The sequence below is a fragment of the Helianthus annuus genome, chromosome 1 (assembly GCF_002127325.2).
Source record: "Helianthus annuus cultivar XRQ/B chromosome 1, HanXRQr2.0-SUNRISE, whole genome shotgun sequence".
NCBI lineage: Eukaryota > Viridiplantae > Streptophyta > Magnoliopsida > Asterales > Asteraceae > Helianthus > Helianthus annuus.
Genome location: NC_035433.2, coordinates 56474008 through 56495114, shown reverse-complemented (window position 1 = coordinate 56495114; position 21107 = coordinate 56474008). Strand labels below are relative to the sequence as shown.

The following is a 21107-nucleotide window of genomic DNA, read 5'->3' as shown; positions in this document are numbered from 1 at the left end:
ATCTCTTAAACAAGTGCAAAAGTGTGAAAATAATCAAAGGTTACACTAACACACGAGTCGGATCCAAGTGATTCATCTTGTCTATCTGTTTTTATTTTTATTTTATTTTCAGCATTTTAGTTAGTTTTATTTTCTTAGTTTAAAAATCTTTTTCTAACATTTTGATTTGATTATATGTTGAGGATAAACCGGTACTAAAAGCTCTTGTGTCCTTGGATGACCTCGGTATCTTACCAACACTATACTACGTCCACGATGGGTGCACTTGCCCATATGTGTGTTTAGTGTTAGTAAATATCGTGTTTTATAAATTTAAAACTTGGCTAAAAAGTGTAAAAAGGCTTAAAATACATACCTAAAACATATACACACTTACGCACATCAGTATTTATGTTAGAATTGGCTGCATATTTGTTCCTTTTGTTCAATTAAGCTCATTTGGTCCTGAAAATACAAAAGGAAGACAAATGCATACTTTTTCCAACATTAGTACTAAAAAAGGGTTAGTTTTATGCCTCATTTGATGTAATCTATATGTTGCATTTTGCACACATCAAATAGCCCCACACTTGAATCTTTGCTTGTCCTCAAGCAAAACTCTTTAATTTGTGGCTTACACACCCAAATGGAATGGGTAGAAGAGAAGTGTTGGGCTTGTCTTGAGTGTCGGGAATCCAAGATCTTTATTGGGTTTTATTTTTATGCTATTTACAATCCTATTCGTTATGATTTATTTAGAACGGTTCATAAGAATAATTACTTATTTGGGCATAACATGCCTCTTTAAAATTCCATTTATATACAAGTTCACATACCTCACGGGAGATCACTCAACACTCGGCCGAAGATGTATTTTTGTGAAACACTCGAGACCGGCATGGAACTTACTTCTACCATAAGCTTGCCAAGCAATCAATCCTCCTCCTTTTTAACTATAAACCTTTGTAAATATCAAGAGGACTCTGGGGAAGGGTTAGGCTTGGGTTAAAGGTAGGCGGTTTTGGGTTAGTGGTTAGTAAAAAGGGCTAAAAGCGTAAAAAGCGTCGGTTGTCGTAAAACTTTTTTGTTTCTGTGACTTTTATTCAAACTAAACACTTTCAAACAAAGTTTCTTTGAGGAACTTGTTTGTTTATTTCTAGACTTCATTTTTTATAAGGAATTGTCACAAGAAAACCGAGCTTTTTACTAAAATAAAGGGTTTAAAAGAAAAAAGGTTTGGTGGGTGAAGGGTGTTTGTTTTGTGGGTTTGGAAACGAAAAGGTTTAGGCTCAAAGGGGTTAACTAGGGGAATTCTGGGTAGGTTAAAAGAAAAGGAAAAATATTGGTGTTGAAAAGAAAAATGGGTTAGTCCTAATGCCTCCATCATTTACTTACTTGGGTTTAAGTTGGCAAGGACCGGGAATGTATCGTCGTGGCAAGTCTAGAGTCGTAAGAAACCAAGCGGCTATTCATACAAGAAACGAAAGATGAACATTTAATTTAGAGATGTATGCTTGTATGCTCAATAAAGGCTCAAAACTCACTTTTTTGTGGGAATGAGTTTTAATGTGATCAAGTATATATAATCAAATTTTAACTAGATTTGTCATGCCGTTTCATAATTTTCTTATGTTGGTTCTTTTTATAACGACGCTATCGATTGTAAATTTGTAAAAATATAACCTTTTTAGAACTTTTTATTCCCAAATTAATCCAAGACAAGTAGAAAAATGAAAAGTTTTTGAAAAAATTTGGGGTGATTAGCGGTTCCAATAGAGTTTTGTGTAAGGCTTGTCATTAGGACTTGCAAAATTCAAGGTTTAGCATCCCCTCACACTTAAATTACACATTGTCCTCAATGTGTCCCAAAAATAAGTTTTTAGGTTGATGGAATGTGTAAAAAGGTGTTTAAAAACAAAATTTTATGTTACTGGGCGTCTGGGCACGGGCCCGTGTTGGCCCGGGCACGACCCCGTGTTCAGATCGCCAATATCATTTTTTTAACAGAAGGTTGGGCACGGGGGTGTGTTCAGTGAGCACGACCCCATGTCCAGTTACCTGAACTGGGCGTTTTCTGTAGAACCTCGAGCACGGGGGCGTGTTGGGCTGAGCACGGCCCCGTGCTGAACTTGCCGTAATGAAGAAAAATTGTCGGGAGGCTCTGTTTTTGTGCATGGGGTGTGGGTTCAAGTTTCCCTTAGTAACCTCCACCATTTCGAGTGTGTTGTATTCCTGAAAAGTAAAACTAAACTAGAAAACATAAAAATAAATCTAAACTAAAACTCAGGATAGTTCCGCGGAATGCCTCCGTGGTGCGCCACGTTTATAAGGGTCCTTGGCTAGACCCAAAGTCAGTCATATGTTACTCAAGTGGGATGTTTTGCATCCCATGTTGCACCATCGGAGAGCTTCATCCAAGCTTGAGTCTATGACATTCATGTAGTTGACCGGGTCGTCGTCTTCTACTCTTTTCCCAACCCCGAATTCCATCTCTTTTTCCCCAACCCTCAACGTTAATTTCCCACCATTCATGTCCACCATAGTGTGAGCGGTGGCTAAGAATGGTCTTCCTAGGATGAGTGGTACTTCGGTATCTTCCTCCATATCTAGTATCACAAAGTCGGCCGGGAAGACAAAGTCTCCGACTTTTACCAATAGATTTTCGGCGACACCTTGTGGATACTTGATAGATGATGTGTACAAAGTGCAACATATAAATTACATCAATTGTGGCATAAAACTAACCCTTTTTTAGTACTAATGTTGGAAAAAGTGTGTTTTTGTCTTCCTTTTGTATTTTCAGGATTAAATGAGCTCAAATGAACAAAAGAAGCAAAAAGGCAGCTAAATCTAACATAAATACAAGAAAATGAACAAACATGGCATGCCCGACCCCCCGACAGCATCTCCCCAAGCAAAAACAAGAGAACAGAAGGCTGAACACACCCCGCGCTCAATGAGCACAGGGGCGCGCCCAAGTGTCAGCAGAAAAGACAAAGTTGTAGAAGCTTCTATCACCCACCACGGGGGTGTGCCCAGCGGACAGGGGGCCGTGGTCAACTCTAAGATTCGCAGAATCTGAGGAAATCTTGATAATACAGATATGCTTCTGCACACGGGGTCGTGCCCAGCGGGCACGGGGGCGTGGTCAACTAATGCAGACAAACTCCAATTAATGAAGAAAGAGAAGAGGGATGGACACGGGGCCGTGCCCAATGGACACGGGGCCGTGCCCGAGCTTCTGTTTAGGCTATAAATAGGGGTGCTTCGCTCACTTGCAAATCATCCCTTCCCTTGGCACACCACCTCTCTCACACTTCACCCACACTCCACCACCACCTCAACACCATCATCCACCACCATCATCCATCATAGAGTGTGTGAGTCGTCTCGGGATCCAAGATTGATCGTAAGAGTTCTTGAAAATCAAAGGCCATGTTTGCCTAAGTCTCTTACATTACTTGGTGAAGACAAGCATTTAGTGTAATACTTTTTATTTTTAATCTTTTTGCACTTTTTATTTGATTATGTATTAATGACTTTAATAACTAGTTTTATATGTTGAAGGTGATTCTTCCTTATCATTTGTCCGTGGTGTCTTGGTATTATTTTACTGTCTATATAAAATAAAAGATTTTCACCATTCATATCTCCACGGTCTATATGGAGATATGTTGGCTACCTGGTCGGGGGTTAAGGGAATGGTTTGGTAAGAGTCTTGCCATTGTTCAGTATATAGATCCTGCAAGGACCAGGGTCAAATTTAGTAGGACCTCCTTCAATACCCAATGGCATTGGATGGCGGGGGTCCAAACTCTTTGATCCCCTCATATGTAAACTACTATTAAAATTTTAACCCGGCTACTTAGGACTGTATCCCTGCTAACTCAGACTACTTAGCCGAGGGTAACGTCACCTTCAAAAGAGGGGCCTACCATATTATGCATTAATAACTTAATTAATTATCTTTCAATAATCCGACCCTTTAGGATTGTATCCTTGCTGACTCAAACTACTGGGTTGAGGGTAACGTCACCTTCAAAAGAGGGGCCTACTACAATAACTAAGATAATCTCTTAAAAAGTGCAAAAGTGTGGAAATAATCAAAGGTTAGACTAAAGGCGAGTCGGATCCAAGTGATTCATCTTGTCTATCTGTTTTTATTTATTTTATTTTTATTTTCTGCATTTTAGTTTTTATTTTCTAGTTTAAAACCTTTTTCCTACATTTTTTATTTGATTAGGCGTTAAGGATAAACCAATATTAAAAGCTCTTGTGTCTTTGGACGACCTTGGTATCTTACCAACACTATACTACGCTCATGATGGGTGCACTTGCCCATATGTGTGTTTGGTGTTAGTAAATATCGTGTTTTATATACTTAAAACTTGACTAAAGTGGTTAAAAAGGGCTAAAAATATACATAAAAATATATCACACCAACCGCGCATCAATAGACCTATCGGTGAGTTGTATGCTCATCTTTGTGGGGCTTGTTTTACCTAGTCCGAGTCGGTCAAACATTGATGCGGGCATGAGATTTATGCTAGCCCCCAAGATCGGCTAGTGCATTGCGTATGGGTGATCCCCGAATGGAACAAGGGATGGTGAAGCTTCCGGGGTCGATTTTCTTTTGTGGGAGTTTGTTAAGTAGTATGACGGAGCATTCTTCACTTAAATTAACTAATTGTAGTGCTTTGATTTTCCTTTTGTGAGTTAAAGTCTCTCATAATTTTGAATATTTAGGCATTTGAGTGAGGACTTCCACAGGTGGAAGATCGACGTGCAATTGTTTTTGTAAATTTTCGAATTTTGTGAATTGCTCATCGGTATTTTGGCGAAGTAACCGGGCGGGGTAAGGTACCGGGGGGTTCTTGGTAGGTTCTTGGCTTGGCGGAGGAGTCGTCTCTTTTTGGGGTGTTGGCGAAGTTGTGGGTTGGTTAGACGGACTCTTTTCAGCTGGATGTAGTGGAGCCTCCTCGGGACCTACGGTACAGTTTCTCAATGTGACGAGATGCACTTGCACCTTTGGGTTGGTTTCGGTATTGCTGGGGAACGCGCCTTGTGGTCTCTCGGAGAAATTTTGAGCTAGTTGATTTCGATGTTTTTCAATGTTTTGAATACTAGCTTGTTGATTTCTAAAGTTCGATTCCATTTGTTGAAATCGATCCGAGTTTTTCTTTTCGGTGTCGGAGATGAGGCGTGAGATAGTATCTTCAAGCCTCTCTCGTCCCCCTTGTTGTTGAGAGAAATTTTGTGACTCATTGGTTGTTGAAAGTTTGTTCGTTGGTTTTGGTTTTGTTGGTTACTACTATTTCCGGGTTCTCTCCGACCAAGGTTAGGGTGGTTACGCCATCCTTGGTTGTAGGTACCCGTTGGAGGACCTGACGGCCTAGGTCTATTATCAATGTAGTTTACCGTTTCCGTTTGATTATCCATTTCTTTCATACAACTCCAATTTTCATGTGGTCCACCGCACCCCTCACAAGCCATAACCGAGGCCGTTTTTGCCATTTCTAACTTTTTGATTTTCGAAGAGAGGGCCTCGATTTGGGCTTGTAAGGAAGTGCTTTCGCCTACCTTATGGGCGCCCGGGGCAATAGATTTTGTGCCTCGGGGAGTGTGCCACTGAAAATTGTTTTGAGCAATTTCCTCAATTTGATTAAAAATTTCATTTGGGCGACGATTACCTAGAAGTCCCCTGGAGCTAGAGTCAAGTGTTTGTCTTGTGTGTGGCAACAACCCATTATAGAAAGTGGATACTTGTTGCCATACCGCAAGACCATGATGTGGACACTTTCTTAATAGCTCCTTGAATCTTTCCCAAGTTTTATATAAGGATTCCCCGTCCTCTTGTGAGTATGTATTAATTTCAGTCATTAATTTAGCCGTTTTAGAAGGAGGGAAATACTTATACAAAAACTTTTGGGCTAGTTCATCCCAAGTGTTTACCGAACCCACTGGGAGGGTGTTAAGCCAAGCCTTAGCTCGGTCTTTTAGTGAAAATGGAAACATTCGGAGGCGGATGGCGTCATTTGATGCCCCATTGATGCGAAAAGTATCACATATTTACAAGAAGTTGGTAATATGTAAGTGAGGATCTTCGTCCGCAAGTCCATGGAAAGTTGTGGAGTTTTGGAGCATTTGAATCAAATGCGGCCGAAGTTCGAAGTTGTTGGCATCGACATTCGGTGCATTGATAGCGGCGCCAAGATTACCTACCGTATTAGGGTACGTTGATCCACCATTGGAAGTGGGTCCCCCGAAACTTTCTCTTGATTTTTAGCTTTAAGTCTTTTTCTTAGAAAGCGTTCGGGTTCATCTAGAGGTTCTTTTATGTCTTTATTGGAACTAGAGCTCATACACTGCGTAGAAAGTTCAGGTGCGGCGCCTGGGTTCCAAGTCCTGCGATAAAAACAAAAAGATTGTTGGTCAGAAGTCTCACCACGGCCCCATGCTCAGCTGAACACGGCCCCGTGGTCGTGGTTACAGTGATTGTTTTCCGAATCCCTGTTACTGGAGAGTTCAACACGGCCCCGTGCTGCACCAACACGACCCCGTGCTCAGCTCTCTGTAACTCGGAAAATAAAAACTGCTAGTAAGGATGCTGGGCACGGCCCGTGTCTAACCAGGCACGGCCCCGTGCTGCAGTCTGCAGAAGCTGAAAAAAATCTAGAAAAATCCTAAAAAAAGAAAAATAAGAAAAACGATTAGGCCGTTGATTCCTAACTTTCTTAAAATCCTTGTGTCCCCGGCAACGGCGCCAATAACTTGATGTGCGTTAGGTGTGATATATTTTTATTTATATTTTTAGCCCTTTTTAACACTTTCGTCAAGTTTTAAATTTATAAAACAAGATATTTTACTAACACTAAACACACATATGGGCAAGTGCATCCATCGTGAGCGTAGTATAGCATTGGTAAGATACCAAGGTCGTCCAAGGATACAAGAGCTTTTAATACCGGTTTATCCTCAACGTCTAATCAAATCAAAAGTTTTAGAAAAGGTTTTAAACATGAAAATAAAAACTAAAAATGCTGAAAAATAAAATAAAACAGATAGACAAGATGAATCACCTGGATCCGACTCGCCTTTAATGTAACCTTTGATGATTTCCGCACTTTTGCACTTTTTAAGAGATTATCTTAGTTATAGTAGTAGGCCTCTCTTTTGAAGGTGACGTTACCCTCAACCCAGTAGTTTGAGTCAGTAAGGATACAATCCTAAAGGGTCGGAATATTGAAAGATAATTAATTAAGTTATTAATGCGTAATATGGTAGGCCCCTCTTTTGAAGGTGACGTTACCCTCGGCTAAGTGGTTTGAGTCAGCAGGGATACAATCCCAAGTAGTCGGGTTAATGTATTAATAGTAGTTTACATATGAGGGGATCAAGCCATCCGTACCCCCGCCATCCAATACCAGTGGGTATTGAAGGAGGTCCTAGTAAGCTTGACCCAGGTCCTTACAGGACACTGAACAAGGCAAGAACCTTACTAAATCATTCCCTTAACCCCCGACCAGGTAGCCAACATATCTCTATATAGACCGTAGAGATATGAATGGTGAAAATTTTTTATTTTATATTGACAGTAAAATAATGCCAAGACACCACGGACAAATGATAAGGAAGTTTCACCTTCAACATAAGAAACTAGTTATTAAAGTCATTAATACAAAACCAAATAAAAAGTGCGAAAAGATTAAAAATCAAAAGTATTACATTAAATGCTTGTCATCACCAAGTGATGTAAGAGACTTAGGCAAACATGGCCTTTGATTGTTAAGAACTCTTACTATCAATCTTGGATCCCGAGACTACTACACACACTCTAAGGTGGATGATGGATGATGGTGGTGGATGTGGGTGTTGTAGTGGTGGTGGAGTGTGGGTGAAGTGGGAGAGAGGTGGGTTGCCAATGGATGCCTTTGAAGTGAACCAAGCACCCTTATTTATAGCCTGCACAGAAGCCCGGACATGGCCCCGTGTCCATTGGGCACGGCCCCGTGTCCATCCCTTTTTCCTTTTCTTCATTAATTGCAATTGTCTGCATTAGCTCCACACGCCCCCGTGTTCGCTGGGCACGGCCCCGTTTGCAGAAGCGTATCTGTACTATTAAGATTTGCTGAATTCTGCGAATCTTAGCGTTAACCACGACCCGTGTTGAGCTGGGCACGCCCCTGTGCTGGGAATAGAAGCTTTTATAGCTTTGTCTTTTCTACAGGTGGCTGGCCACGCCCCCATGTCTGTTTGGCACGGGGCCGTGGTCAGTCTTATGTTTCTTTATTTTTGCTTGGGAAGATGCTGTCGAGGGGTCGGGCATGCCACATTTATTCCTTTTCTTTGTATTTATGTTAGAATTGGCTGCATATTTATTCCTTTTGTTCAATTAAGCTCATTTGGTCCTGAAAATACAAAAGGAAGACAAAAGCACACTTTTTCCAACATTAGTACTAAAAAACGGTTAGTTTTTTTGCCTCATTTGATGTAATTTATATGTTTCATTTTGCACACATCACCGACCAGGGTACAATCGCTGAAGCCAAGACCCGACATTATTAAGACAAGCTGAAGAAGGTTACACAGGATGCAGAGGTGAGGCTAGCCGTTGCCCACGTTGAGCATTAACAGGCCATGATCTCCTTCCAAGAGGGGACCAAAAACTCCGCAGTTGTCTCCCTCCTGCAAGCCCGGATCAAGATGGCCTATGAGGCCAAAGAGACAGGCCTTGAGTGCCCAGCCTGTCCGGTTGACTCTTGGGTGGCAAAGCTTAAGGAACTCAGAGGTAATCCTGTGCCATATCCTTCTAAGTCTGGAGCCGGGGAATCTTCGAAGGCAGCTGAGGTGGTGGTTGAGGCTGGAGAGAAGAAGGATGCTGATGCTGATGCTGGCCAGGATGCTGTTCAGGATGCTGGTACTGAGTAGGTGAAGAAGGATGGTGGTGATGCTGCTGTGTGAGAGCATCAAAGTGGGCAATGATGGATACTATTGCTTAGGCCGGAGCCCACTTTTTTAAATTTGAATGGTCTGTAATCCCAAAACAATTTACTTTTTTTGCATTTACTTTTCCTGCACTTAGATACAATATGATGGCCAAAGGTGGAGGGATCCTGAGTTTCAGGACGAAGCCCTTGGTCATTAATGTTAATATGCTTTTGAACAATCAACAGTTGAAGGTGGAGGGATCCTGTGTTTTCAGGACGAAGCCTTCAACTCTTTATGTAAATATGCTCTTGAACTAGTTGTACTTTTGGTGGATGGGTCTCGTTTTTAGATGAAGCCAAGAGTACAACCTTTTGTACTGTTAATAATAAATAATTAACCTTTCAGCCTTATCTTTGTTGTTGTGTTTTTTTTTTTTGACAAAATATGTTTTGAATATCCTGATCAAATATCCTGTTCAGGATACTGGTATCATGCTCAACATATTTGTACTTTTATTCAAAAATGTTAGATAAAAACTTAATCAAATATGAGTTGGTAAAAGCTTAACTTATTCAGATAAGGCTTTTGAACTTAGAAAAATATAAAAAACATACCTGAAACACTTAGGTAATAATTTCCAACTTCAACCTTTGAATGCTTTGCAATGTCCCTGTTAGGGATAGAATTCCATAGCCTGTGGATCACGGATCCTCAAGTGTAGCTTGGATCACGGATCTTTAGTTCAACTTGAATTAAGGATCCTCAGGAGACGCTGCGAGAATAAGGATCCAGGATCCTCATTGTTATTCTGAACTAACGATTGTTTCCATCACCTTTTGGCTTGTTTTGCAGGTACGTTTTGAAATGGACTTATTCCATTCGAGATACCAGGGGAATATGCTCTATATTTTCAACATGTGCACGAGCTAGTGACCGTTAGTGGTGATCGTGGGTGATGGGCTGATTTTTCGGATAGTTAGTTAGGATATTTTTAGCTAAGATTAAAGGGGTATTGAGCTTATTATTAGAAACTACTTGCACTTCTCGAAACACACATCATTTCTGCTGCCAACTCTCGAATACACACACACTAGAAATCATTGTATCAAGCTCAATACTTCCGAAGCTGTAAACTTGTTTGTTTAATATACTTGATAGTGATAGTTTTCACTATCCGAGGTTTTTTTATGCCGGAGATCATTCATTGATCAAGGGCTTTTTTCTCGTATAAATCCTCATGTTCACCGTTTATTTCATCTATACATTGTTAATACATTTGATCATTTAACCAAGCATCATACCTCACAAAATCGGATTTGGTTGCATTATCCTTGTGTGATTTTTGACCAAAACAGTCCCCAGCATGGATATCCCCTGTCTGTGCAGGATATTGCATCAGTGCAAGACATACTTCAGTATTCTTTTAGTTTAAACTTTGTAATATTTTATCCATAAAAGAATGTGTGTAAACACAATCACAGTTTGTTTGGAACTTGCCCAAAAACTTTAGTTTTACTGGGGATAAACCCTTAATATCTTGGGGATAAACCCTTAGTATCCTGGGGATAAACCCTTAGTATCCTGGGGATAAACTCTTAGTTTCATGCGCTATAGGTGGGAGTGTATAAACTCCAAGACTTAGAAATGTGAAAAACTTTAAACCTTAGAGAGTATGAAAATACCCTTTCGTGTGAGAGGGTGATCAACCCTCATGTACCTTAAGGATCCAGGATATAGCCAATAATAACGAAATTGTCAGCCACTGTTACATGAACTGGTCCCGCTATCTTGAACTATTCCTGGATAACTTGCGCTCCAGGCGGGGTGTTTAAACCCAATTCGAGAGAAATGTGAATACCTTTAAACCTTTGAAGGGATAAGCATCCCTTAAACGTGAGAGAGGGGGCCAATCCTCTAATCTTTCGATTCATCTTGAGTATATATCCTGGAGTAACATCCTGAAGCGTATCCTACAAAACACCTCTAAACTAGGGTGGGTGTTCGCTTGGCTAACACCCCTCCAATGCTTAAGTTAGTATTAGGTTTCAAAAAATAAATTAAATCAAACATATTTAAAAGAGATAGAATTCATACCATCCTGAGTTAGAAATTAAATTCTAAACTCACTTGAAATAAAGCTTAAGGTGTATAGCATTCCAGGATCTTGGCAATATATCCCCTTCCATATTCTTGAGTCGGTATGCTCCTTTCCCAGATTTTGATTCAACTTCATAAGGTCCTTCCCATTTTGGGGCAAGCTTCCCATCAGTAGGATTGTTAGTATTCTGAAAAGCCTTCCTTAACACCCAATCTCCAACTTGGAATCTTCTAGTCCTTAAATTCTTGTTATATGATCTGGAAATCCTCTGTTGATATGCTGCCATCCTTAGCTTTGCTGCATCTCTTGTTTCATCAACAGTATCCAACTCTTGACACAAGGCTTCAGGATTTGACTCAGGATCCCTGAGGCTTGATCTGGCTGTAGGTATCACCATTTCTATTGGGATCACTGCTTCTGCCCCAAATACCAAAGAAATCAGGGTTTGACCAGTAGCATTCTTAACAGTTGTCCTATCAGCCCATAAGACAAATGGTAGTTCTTCTGCCCATCTTCCTTTTTTAGCACCTAATCTTTTCTTCAAATTGTTGACAATTATCTTGTTTGAGAATTATGCATGTCCATTTGCTTGAGGATGTACTGGAGTTGATGTGATCATCTTGATTCCCCAACTTTTGAAAAAATCTGTAGTTCTCTTGCTGATGATCTGAGAGCCATTATCACAAATTATCTCAGTTGGTACCCCAAATCTGGTCAGGATATTCCTCTTTATGAAGGATACCACTTCTTGATCCCTGACTTGAACAAAGGCCTCGGCTTCGACCCACTTGGAGAAATAATGTATCATTGCCAGCATAAAAACCTTTCCTGCTGGAGCTTTTGGGAGTTTCCCCACTATATCCATACCCCATTTCATGAATGGCCAAGGGGATGCGGTAGGATATAATGGCTCAGCAGGCTGATGTAGTATATTGTTGTGCCGCTGACATGCATCACATCTTCGAGCATATTCTGCAGCATCCTTTCTCATAGTCGGCCAATAGTATCCCGTTCTTAGCACCTTCGAGAACAATGATCTGCCCCCAGTATGGTTACCACAGTCTCCTTCATGTATATATAGAAGTACCTCCTTGGTTTCAGGATCCTTCAAGCATCTTAGGTATGGTCCTGCAAGAGAATTCTTATACAAAACATTGTTTATAATAGTGAAACGAGATACGTTCATTCTGAAAGCCTTAGGATTCTCATCCTTTGGGATGTCTCCTTCTTTGAGGTATTTTATAATTGGATCCGTCCAGGATTCAGGATTCTTCTCAGGATATTCCTCACAAGGATCCTGGATACTTGCTACTTCCTTATCCTGAGATTAGAAGTGTTCCATCGCAGGATACAGGATATGTAGTATCGGTTGTTAGGGCAGGATTTTTTAATGACCTATGATCCTCACTTATTATCCTATTAGTGATCCTTACTTCTGTGACAGATAGTGATCCTCAGAAGTGCTTCAGGATCAGGATCATGGATCACCCTAAGGATCCTTGTACTAACGATTGTTTACTTTGAATTTCGTATTGTTTTGCAGGAGTAACAAGTTGGACTTGGTCTTGGCAACGTTACTAAGGAATATTCCACGGTTATTTCGCACGTGTCTGACTGAAAATGGACGTTGTGGAGAACGTGGGAGCATGGCACGAATTGTGGACAGTTTGTTAGGCTAGTTAACTTCTATTTTAAAAGGGGTAGTGAGCTAGCTTTAGAAACACTTGGCTAATTTTGGCTACACACACTCGTACAACCGCACTCTTGAACATACGGCAAAACACTTAGCAATTTTTACACATTTCTACATGATACACTATAGTGATCCTTGTACCTAGCTCGCTATTATCCGAAGTTGTAAACAATTATTGGTTAATTGGAACTTAGTGATCGGTAGTTTCCATCACCCGAGGTTTTTTTATGCAGGAGATCTTCTAAAGATCAAGGGCTTTTTCCTCGTATAAATCTTTGTGTCTCTTGTGCAATTTACTTCTAAGTGATCCTCATTGTTGTTCACCAATTCAAGCATCATACCCCGTAATAAAGAGTTTGGTTGCATTATCCTCGTATGATTTTTGACCAAAACAGTTTGGCGCCCACCGTGGGGCAATTGGTGCTTCATTCCTAAGAAGTTTTTCTGTTTGTGATCATTCCGGTTCATTGCATTCAAGTACATGGCTTCATCATTAAAGAATACTTCTACTGCAATGTCTGCGGTCAATTCATCTCAGGGCATTCCACCTTTGCCTCCACCACCTGCTGGACCTCAGAAAAATGCTGAGAAGAAACCAACTCCCATTTTCTCGAAACCTCCAACTTCTTCTGCTTCTTATACTCCTACTACTAGTGACATGTTTACTTTGATCTTGCAGATGAAGGAGCGTATACAGCAGCAGGATAAGACCAACGAAAGGATTCTCAAAGAAATCGGAGACCTCAAGAAACAAAAGAGATCGGCAGAGGATCATTCACCACTGGTGCCCAGATCTTTGAATTTTGATACTCCGGTGATAACTTCTCAGCCTTCTGTGATTCCAGACGTTCAATATGTGGGAGGACCAAAAGGAGTGCACTACGGATCAACAACAATGACTCAGGCATCAGGTTCATACTTCCAGCCAACAGGATCCCATCCTCAGCATGCAGGATCCTTCACAAGCTCAGGAGGATACCCAGGAGCACAGCAGATTCAAAGGTTATGGCCGTTTCAAGGATCCTCCCAGGTTCAAGGATCCTCCTTTGTTCCAGGATCATCCCAGGTTCAAGGATCCTCCTTTGTTCCAGGATCATCCCAGGTTCAAGGATCCTCCTTTTTCCAGGATCATCCCAGGTTCAAGGATCCTCCCACGTTCAAGGATCCTCCTTTGTTCCAGGATCATCCCAGTTTCAAGGATCCTTCCAGATGCCTGGATCCTTAAGGAGTTTGCAATCAGGAAGTTCAGATATCCACCAGGGGGATTTTATTCCAATGCAGACCATTGCTTCTACTGGTCCCTCGATCATTCCAGAGTCCCAACAATTTGGGTTCACATCCGGTGTTCCTAATTTGAACCCGGTGGGAGGTAACACTTTTAATAATTCTCTTACTACTAACCATGGATTCATGCAGGATGCAGGTATCAATCATGCCATGGCCAGAGAATTGCAAAAGTTGAAGGATATGATATCAAGTGTCCCAGGAGTGGTCAAACCTATCCCTGAGATTGCAGATGGGAGCCATAAGATATCTAATTTGAACCCGGTGGGAGGTAACACTTTCGAGCTTCATCCAGGTTCCTGCAAGGATTCATCACAAGATCCTGATAAAATAGGGAATCCTTCTGCAATCCCATTTTGAATGCCTGTACAGTTGTGGCAACATCTGTCACACCCCCAAAATCCACGTGCGGAGTATCACCGCTTGGGAGCGTGACTGACCAGGATCAAGCCACCAATCATATTGAACATGTAATTAAGTAGCAATAGTTATCCATCAATGCGAAAGGTATTTATCAAAACCAACATAGTTAAGTATAGCGGAAGCACAATGTAAACCCAAACATAAGTGTTAATGTATGAAAAGTAATAAGTGTTTATTCATGAATCCAAATCCCACAACGACCTGCTCCTCCTTGTGCAAGCTCCTTTAGTACCTAAGGTCCTGCAAGGCATGCAGCAGAGAGTCAACAACTAGTTGAGCGAGTTCACAGAAACTAAGAGCGTAATAGTAAGTTCATGAGTATCAGGTGGCTCTACAGGGCCGATATAGGTCTCTGTTGGTGGGGGCTTCCCATGTTATTAATCCACTAGACTATGCGTAACCATAAGTGTTCTTCACAACCGAGAACAGTAATACGTACAAGTTTACGTAGGATTTACGTAAGTATCCTTCACAACCGAGGATAGGGTACGTGGGGGTTTACGTAGGTTTTACGTAAGTGCCTGACACAACCGAGGCAGTAGTGAGTATCCGTTCACGCAGGTTTTACGTGAGTATCCTTCACAACCGAGGATAGCGAGTAGCATAAGTATACGTAGGTTTTACGTATGTATCCTGCACAACCGAGGACGATGGTATGGTAGTCTAGTAATGGTATCCGTATGAATCTATTCAACCTTATCCTTTCAATCCCATTCCCAACACCCCGGGAATCCCATGCCTTGGTAAGAGTGTGAACTCACCTTGGGTTGCTTGGCAGATACACACAAAAGGGTTTCTTGAACTAAAGGTGGTCAACCACGTCCTAACAGGGTTACCATACAAGTCAGGTTTTGTTTTCAAGTATTGCACGCATGTACCACATAAGCTAACACATTGCAAGCACGTATAGATCATGGCAACACTTATTGCACGGTATTAGTCAATCAGTATAATAAAATCATACATTGTGTGATTAAACAATTGGGCCCAATAACCTAAATAAATCCAAAAACATTTCTCGGCCCAAACCGATAGCACATAAGGGCCTTGTGCGATCCGGCTCGGCTTGTACGATTTGATTAGTCCAGCCCAACTATAATCCCCGGCCCAATTACTTATCATTTAAGTGACATTGTGCGGTCCAACTTGGGTTGTGCGATCAACTCTAATACCCGGCCCATGTCTACAGCCCAATAATTAAACATACGGCCCAAAGACAAACAAACAAACATCTTGTGCGATTCAGAGGTCTTTGTGCGACTGGGGACCTCTTGTGCGGTCTGATCCTCTTGTGCGACCAGGTCAGTTTGTGCGACTGGTCTACTTGTACGAGTGGACATCTTGTGCGAACAAGATGCCTTGTGCGATCGATTAAAAATCCGGAAATTATGCATATTAGTTACAATTATCCAAGTTTCCAAGTTTACCAAACTAATTAACAAAATCAATCAACACCATTCTAACAAATCTGATAACATAAAATCGATCAAACATGCATAATTCCAATGTTTTCTCAAGAACCCTAACCGAATCAAACATGAACACAACTTATAAACATGTAATCGAGTTAAACCTGATCATCTATCCGAGTTCTATTATATCACAGCCGGTTGATTCAAGCATCATGTGATTAACCACCCACAACAGCCGATTAATCCATATCACAGCCGATTACCATGTGTTCGGTTCTAATACTATTATCAACCTAATCATATGAACATTAAACCAATCATACACATGTGGCCGATTAACAAGAACACTATTAACTAGCATCATAAGCAATCATGTTAACAAGACTCCTCGGTTAACAAGCAAAATCGCTAATATCATCAACATACAATTTACAAAACACTAAGCACTAACCGGATTGAGAGGAGGAAGGGATTGGCCAAGTCAAGAGCTTCGAGAGATATGGTTGCCGTCGGGTTCGTGAGGGAGAGAGAGAGGAGCTAGGGTTCTTGTGTGTGTTAGGGTGTTTGGTAAAAATGTAAGGTGGTTACCACATCTCAAGTATAACCGATTAGGGGATGGGCCGAACTCAAATCTTGGGCTGCCCTATAGTCCAAACACAAGCAATACAGTCCAAAGGCTTGTGCGATCAAGGAATGGTTGTGCGGTTCGGATCAAGTAGGCACATACATATTCACATAACACATCATAATATCATACATTCAATAATTCAATCAAGTTCACATACAATACATACAATACAAAAACGGGTTCGAAATACGAGTTGTCACATTATCCCCAACTAAAAAGAAATTTCGTCCCGAAATTTGGTATGCACTCACTGAGGAAGCTAGGTAAGTTATATCGTTCACTGGTTTTCCTGGGGTGTCACATCCTCCCCCCGTTGGTCTGGAATTTCGTCCCGAAATTCCGCAGTAGTAGCTTCGGCCTCAGTAGTGGTTGCATTGGTTCTGAATAACTGGGGGTACTTTTCTGTCATCCTGTCTTCGCGTTCCCAGGTGTACTCTGAGCCACGTCGGGAGTTCCAACGAACTCGAACAAGAGGGATTCTCTTGTTTTTGAGGACCTTAACATCCCGGTCCGTGATTTCAACTGGCTCCTCGACGAACTGCAACCGCTCATCGATAGTGAGTTCCTTAAAAGGAACGATAAGGGTCTCATCTGACAGGCACTTCTTCAGATTCGACACGTGAAAGACATTGTGAACTGCACCGAGTTCAGCCGGTAGATTCAATCTGTAGGCTACCTTGCCTATTTTCTCAGTGATCTCGAACGGTCCGACATACCGCGGATTTAGTCTGCCCCGTTTGCCAAAACGAACCACACCCTTCCAGGGTGAGACTTTGAGTAAAACCCGGTCCCCGACCTGAAATTCCAATGGCTTTCTACGCTTGTCCGCGTAGGCTTTCTGACGGTCGCGTGCTGCCGCCATGCGTTGTCGTATTTGTGCAATCTTTTCTATGGCGTCCACTACAATCTCTGGACCCGTAATCTGACTATCCCCCACCTCTGCCCAACAGAGAGGTGACCGGCATTTACGTCCGTACAATGCCTCGAATGGAGCGGCTTGTATGCTGGTGTGATAACTGTTATTGTATGAGAACTCCACCAAAGGGAGGTGCTTTTCCCAGCCGTTGCCGAAATCAATAACGCATGCCCGAAGCATGTCTTCAAGAGTTTGGATCGTTCGCTCAGACTGTCCATCCGTCTGAGGATGATATGCTGTGCTCATGTCTAACCGTGAGCCGAAAGATTTGTGCATTGCTTGCCATAGCTCTGACGTGAATCGTGCATCCCGATCCGAAATGATGGAGGTGGGCACCCCGTGCCTCGAAACGACTTCTTTAAGGTAGATGTCTGCGAGAGTGGAGAACTTATCCGTTTCCTTTATAGCTAGGAAGTGTCTTACTTGGTGAGTCGATCCACGATCACCCATATGGTATCATTCCCACGCTGAGATCTAGGTAGGCCTGTAACGAAATCCATGGAAATTTCTTCCCATTTCCATTGCGGTATCGTGGGTTGCTGAAGTAGGCCCGCTGGTTTCTGGTATTCAACCTTGACTCTCGCACAGGTCAAGCACTTGCTGACATAGGTAGCGATATGGGCCTTCATGCTAGGCCACCAATAAGTAGTTCTGATGTCGTGGTACATTTTATCTGACCCTGGATGTACCGAATAGCGAGACTTGTGTGCTTCGTTCATCACAAGTTCGCGTAGACCGCCATAAAGTGGGACCCAAATACGCCCCGTTACATAGTAGGCGCCGTCTGCCTTCTGTTCTAATCGTTGCCTTGAGCCGCGTAGGGCTTCAGCCCTGACATTTTCTGGTTTCAATGCTTCTGCCTGAGCATCTCGTATTTGTGCAGGAAGGCTAGACTGAATCGTAAGTTGTAGCGCTCGCACGCGCCGTGGTAAAGTGTCTTTCCGACTGAGGGCGTCAGCCACAACATTGGCTTTGCCTGGATGGTACTTGATGGCGCATTCGTAATCGTTGAGTAGTTCTACCCATCGCCGTTGACGCATGTTCAAATCCTTCTGCTTAAGAATATGCTCGAGACTCCTGTGATCGTTGTAAATTGTGCACTTGGTACCGTACAGGTAGTGTCGCCATATCTTGAGCGCGAAAACAACAGCTCCCAGCTCTAAATCGTGCGTCGTGTAGTTCCGTTCGTGAATCTTAAGTTGGCGCGAAGCATAAGCAATAACCTTGTCGCGCTGCATTAACACACATCCAAGACCCTGAATGGATGTATCACAGTATACCACAAAATCGTCCGTGCCCTCTGGCAATGAGAGGATAGGTGCACTGCAAAGTCTATCCTTTAAGTGCTGAAAAGCAGTTTCCTGCGTGTTGCCCCAACGGTAGGTGACACCCTTCTGTGTCAGTAGTGTAAGCGGTTGAGCAATCTTTGAAAAGTCTTTAATAAACCGTCTGTAGTAACCCGCCAAACCCAAGAATTGGCGTATTTCCGTTGTCGTACGTGGTGCAGGCCAGTTTCTGATCGAGTCTACCTTGGATGGATCGACATGGATCCCATCCTTGTTCACTACGTGGCCTAAGAAGTGGACTTCACGAAGCCAGAAGTCGCATTTCGAAAACTTAGCGTACAGCTGTTCCTTCCGTAGGAGTTCCAAAATAAGGCGTAGGTGCTGCTCGTGCTCCTCCTGACTCTTGGAGTAGATTAGGATGTCGTCGATGAAGACAATGACGAACTTGTCAAGATAGGGTTTGCACACCCTGTTGATAAGGTCCATAAACACGGCAGGTGCGTTCGTTAACCCGAACGGCATGACAAGAAACTCGTAGTGGCCATAACGAGTTCTGAATGCGGTTTTGGAGACGTCCTCATCCCGGACTCTCAGCTGATGATACCCTGACCGTAGGTCTATCTTGGAGTAGTAACACGACCCTTGCAACTGGTCGAATAAGTCGTCTATGCGTGGAAGAGGATAACGGTTCTTCACCGTTACCTTGTTCAGTTCCCGGTAGTCTATGCACATCCTGAAGGTACCGTCCTTCTTTCTCACGAATAACACTGGAGCTCCCCAAGGCGAAGAGCTTGGACGAATGAAGCCCTTTTCCAATAGCTCTTGTAGCTGCTTTGACAGTTCCTCTAATTCTGATGGAGCTAGACGATATGGTGCGCGAGCTATGGGTGCTGCTCCTGGAGCGAGCTCGATTTGAAATTCGACCTGACGATGAGGCGGTAATCCAGGTAAATCTTCAGGAAACACCTGAGGATAGTCGCGTACAACTGGGATATCCTCCAGTTTCTTTTCCTTCACTGATGCATCTGAAACTAGTGCCAAGATTGCGGTGTGACCCTTTCGCAGACATTTCTGAGCCTTCAAGAAAGAGATGATGCCAACCACAGCACCACTCTTGTCGCCTTGGACTTCGAGAGGTTCTTGGCCAGTACGGGGAATGCGAATGATCTTCTCGCTGCATAAGATTTCTGCCTGATGTTGGGATAACCAATCCATCCCAATGACGATATCAAAACTTCCCAAGGCTATGGGAATAAGGTCGATCGAGAACGTTTGACCGGCTAAGACGATACTACAACCCCTGACTACTTGCGTGGCTTCTAAACTCTTACCATTAGCTAGTTCTATGACGTGTTTGGTGTTTAGGGGTGTTGATGTACGTTTTAACAATTTACTCATTTTCAAAGACATGTAACTTGTATCCGCACCCGAATCAAACAAAGCAGTAACGTAAATGTTGTCGAGAAGAAACTTACCCATAACGACGTTGGGATCATTCCTGGCATCACCCTGCCCCAACACAAATGCACGACCCCTTGCCTCGTTGCCGTTGTTGTTTCCCCCGTTGTTGTTGTTGCCATTGCCCTGATTGTTGTTATTGTTGTTGTTGTGCTGGTTCCTGTTTAGCTGAGGGCAGTGCCTTTTGAAGTGACCTTCTGCACCATAATGAAAGCATCCCTTGTTGCCCTCTTGCTGATTCTGCTGTGCTTGTGGCTGCTGCTGGTTCTGGTTCGCAGGACGAGGGCTTCTACAATCCTTGGCCTCATGACCCATCTTGAGGCATCTTTGACAACGACCCTTGTTACACTGGCCACCGTGGTGTCTACCGCAGTTGTTGCACTTTGGGAGGTTCCCTCGATATCCGCCCTGCCTGTGACTACCTGAAGAGTGCTGGCTGGGACTCTGATAACTGTCAGTCTTCCGCTGCTGGGCCTGAGACTGAACTGAAGCTGATCCCTTGCTGGAATCCCCATCCCATTTTCTCTTGCTGTCACTGGGAGTAGTAGGAGTAGCTGAAGTAGTAGCGGTAGCAGTAGCGCTGATCCGTTTTGGCAGTTTGTTCTGATCCACTGCCTGGTCTGTGATGCGGTGAGCGAGGCGTTGAATATCCTGGATGTTATCAAGATTAGCCGAAGTAACATGGCTCTGGATCTCTGGCGCCAACCCTTTGAGATACAACTCAATGCGCTTAATTGGAGGGTCCACCATAGTTGGACACAGCACGGCCAGTTCGTTTGACCTTTTGGTGTAAGCTTCAACTTCCGATCCAGTCATCTTCAGATGGTACAACTCATCCTCCAGCTTATGGATGTCTTCCCGAGTACAATACTCTCTCTTGATCAGTTCCTTGAAATCATTCCAGGGTGTGGCGTTAGCAGCTGCCAACCCTAAAATCTGAACTTGGGCGTTCCACCAAGTTAGTGCTATTCCTTCTAGCGTGCCAGTGGCGTATTTCACCCT

The 21107-nt window shown here is 42.8% G+C and overlaps 1 non-coding gene across 1 annotated transcript; it reads left to right on the top strand.

Moving 5' to 3' along the window:
* Positions 1 to 5758: 5758 nt before the first annotated feature.
* LOC118482949 lies at positions 5759 to 5865 on the top strand. Its single transcript, XR_004869319.1, has one exon. It is a non-coding gene; the product is annotated as a small nucleolar RNA R71 (small nucleolar RNA).
* Positions 5866 to 21107: the final 15242 nt, after the last annotated feature.